Raw genomic sequence first — 3,461 nt, 5'->3', positions numbered from 1 at the left:
CCCATCTGGGAGTAAAGGGCGTAATGGGGCTATTATTATTGGAGAATGTTTGTCTTTTGTGGTATATGTGGCATGTCTTTGAGGTTAGAGGGTGTAAAAATGAAAAAGCGGCCCTCCCTGGTGGCGCAGCGGGTTAAAGCACAGCACTAAGAAGCTTAAGCTTCTTCACATGAGTTCGAACCCCACCCGCCCTGGAGGTGACCACATGGCATTGCAGACCTCTCCTGACCCGCCCGCTGCTCCCCTCATCAGTGTACTTCGTCCATCTGCCTGTTCTGCTCCCTCCTCTGTCTCTGGTGAATCCTCTCACCCTCCATATCTCTGGCCTATACCCCAGTTCTGTATAAATAAATAAATCTTAAAAAAAAAAAAAAGAAAATAGAACAGGATGGACAAAGCATGGAATAATGATTATTGGGGCTCTCACTGGCTCCGTTTTGTCCCAGTTTCTCTTAGGCTCTCAGCATTCTCATGAAACTTCAGGAATGTACCATACAGAATCAATTAAATAATGTAGACCACACAGAACTGATTTGTTAATTGTCACCCCTCCACCCTCTGCTTCCAGTGTACTCCCTAAAGTAGCACAGGCAGGGGAAACCTAACTCCAAAGAGGGATCCCTAACACTTTTCCAGAGTCGAGTTCTGGCTAGTCCAAAAGGGGTCCTTCTTTCAAGGGCTTGGGAAACTAGACACTGCAGTTTTATCAGCATCAATGATGACATTTGTTTGGAGCAAATTTAGCCCCAGGAACTTTACAGTTGACTGCAGGAGAGGTTCCACCATTTGCCCCAATCCCTTCCATTGTAGCAGCTTGGCAGAAGTGTTCAGTTGTTGATGGAGCCAATCCCAAGGCTCTATCTGGCATAGTGGCAGGACCCGTGGAACAGGAGTACCAGCTGGCAAAGGAGCAGGGGGCACAGCACCTCTGTTTATGCCCATAGCACCTCCTTAGCCATTTGGCTCATCCGTTTCTCCTGCTCTCTCCTAGGGCAAGGGTCCCTTGAATCTGTCCTGACATTGCCACATCATTTTCTTTTTGCTGTTGCCACGTCTCTTCCATAAGGTGCCTCTGGTGCTCCTCCAGCCTGAGCCCCAGTTGCCTTCAGTTTTGCACTTTTTGATCATGCAACTCTTCCAACCTCTGAAATTCTTGAAGTCTCATCAAATCCTGCCCCATCAGCATGACCTGGTGCTCACGGCAAGCAGCCTCCCTCTTCATTTCCAGCTCCTCGTGAGTTTCCTGATGTTTCAGCCAACATGGTCCCATTGCTGTTTCTGCATCACAATGAGTGTCTTCCTGCGGATGGTGCTCATACTTGTGGGAACAAGACGTTACAAATCTAGGTGGCTGCTCTTGTTCCTTGTGAAATTACTGGCTTTTATAACCAGCTTTGCTGGAAGTCCCTCTGTGTCATCTAACTGCTCTATGGGTGCACAGTCACAGGCCTTCAAAATGTGATAGCAGGAAAGAAGCTTCACTGCATCTCTCCAGAGCTTTCTGAAAATTCAACAATACCTGTTCCTGGGGCTTTCTTCAGTCACCCACAATGACTGCAGCCCTCTCAGAAGACTTCCTCTGGACACATTCTGAGGCAGGTTTCCGACCATGAGGGGAGTCCTATAGCAAGCAATGCAACCATGCAGCTGCTTTTCCTGCAGTGGCGTATTGTCCAGTTCCCCGTGGGCAATTCTCCACTAGGGTTCTTGTTTCCAAGCAGAGAAAGCCAAAGCTCTCATCCTTATGGATAGACTTTTCCTGCCTATAGTTCTCAAATAGCTTTCTCATTTCCTCCTGGGTGATGTCAGGAAGAAGATTGCCCACAGAGACACTGTTAGGTGAAAGTCCCCTCTCCTGGTTTCCTTAAATTCCTCGCTAGTCAAGCCTTCATTTTGGCTGCTGGCTTATTGCCCATGTGTAGGTATTGGCGCTCATGGTGTTTGTTGCTGTTGCTGTTGCTGCTGCTGGTAGCAATGTTGATGATGCTTACTTGGAGTATGCTTTTCCTTCTCAAAGTTAAAGGTGTTATTCCCCTGCAGTCTTTTCTCCCCTGCTCCTACTGTTCTCACTTTGGAGTCATATCTTTCTACCGTTTTCACCCTTTTTTGATTTCTAATTTCATACCATTATGGTTAGGGTATCTACTCTGTAGGACTTCAGTCTTTTGAGTTTGCAAAGACTTTCTTTGTAACCTAACGTACGGTCAGTTTTGGTGAATATTCCACATGCATTTGAGAAAAATGTGTCTTCTGCGTTTTTGTTGTTGTTGGGTGGACTGTTTTGTGTGTCTGTTAAGTCCATTTGGTCTATAATGTTTTTAAAAATCTTCTATTTATTCTATTTATCCTGTCTATTTGGATCTATTTTTTTTCAGTACTGTTAATTTTTGCTTCATTATCAGACTCTGTTGATATAGAGAGAGATAGGTATGTGTGTTGATATATACACATATGTACGTATGTATGTTGATATATGTATGTATGTAAGTATATATACTATATATTTGTTACATATTCCTGAAAGATTGACACTATTATCAATATTTAATGATCTTGTAATGCTTTTTATCTTCAATTTTTTTTGTCTGATATAAGTATAGCTACTCCAACTGTTTTTTTAGCTGTTTGTATAAAATATCTTTTTTCATACTTTCACTTTCAACCTATTTGTATCTTTGATATAAGGTGAATCTTGTAGACAGTGATAGTTAAGTCATGTTTTCTTTTTCTACCCTATGACTCTCTATCTTTTAATTTGAAGTTTTATCCATTCTAACTCAAATTAATTGCTGTTAGGATTTACTTCTGACATCGTATTATGTGTTTTCTATAGGTGATATTTATTTTGTTCCCTTAATTTGTCCTTTACAGCCTTTTTGTGATCAATAATTTTTTTCTAATTTAACTTTTATTTCCTTCACATTGTTTTCTTTATATTTAAAATTTTTTTCTTAGTGGTCATTCTCAGAATTTCAATTAACACCTTAACTTTTGCAAAATAATTATATGATTAAATAATGCTATCTAAAGTTTACAAAACACATTTGAATTTTTTTTTAATTTTTACATCATTTTGTACATTTTTTTTTCATCTCAATGGTAATCCCCGTGGGTTTCCCATCACCAAGTCACCCGTGTGCCATCACCATAGTCCCGTGCACTTCCCTCCCCCCACCCTGTTTTTGATCCCATTCCCCTCTCCACCACCCACAAAATGTCTCTGGTATATGGCTGCTCATTATTCTTATTATTTTCTCACCTGGTCCATTATACTCCTGCTATTAGCGAAACCACCTGGTCTTTTTCTTTCTCTTTCTGGCTTATCTCACTAAGCATGATCTTTTCCAGCTCCATCCAAGTTGCTGCAAAAGACATGTGTTTCTTTTTTTTTTTTTGGTTGCTGAGTAATATTCCATTGTATATATGTACCACACCTTTTTAATCCAGTCATCTACTTTTGG

At 41.2% G+C, this 3,461-nt stretch overlaps 1 pseudogene; it reads right to left on the bottom strand.

The window, feature by feature from the left end:
• Positions 1–987: 987 nt before the first annotated feature.
• The window catches only part of LOC101634013, a 12,126-nt pseudogene continuing 9,652 nt past the window's right edge, over positions 988–3,461 (bottom strand).

Source organism: Condylura cristata, unplaced genomic scaffold (assembly GCF_000260355.1).
Source record: "Condylura cristata isolate star-nosed mole 26May11 unplaced genomic scaffold, ConCri1.0 scaffold00019, whole genome shotgun sequence".
NCBI classification, from domain to species: Eukaryota; Metazoa; Chordata; class Mammalia; order Eulipotyphla; family Talpidae; genus Condylura; species Condylura cristata.
Note: the sequence above shows the minus strand (reverse complement) of the source record. Positions and strands in the feature narration are given on the sequence as shown.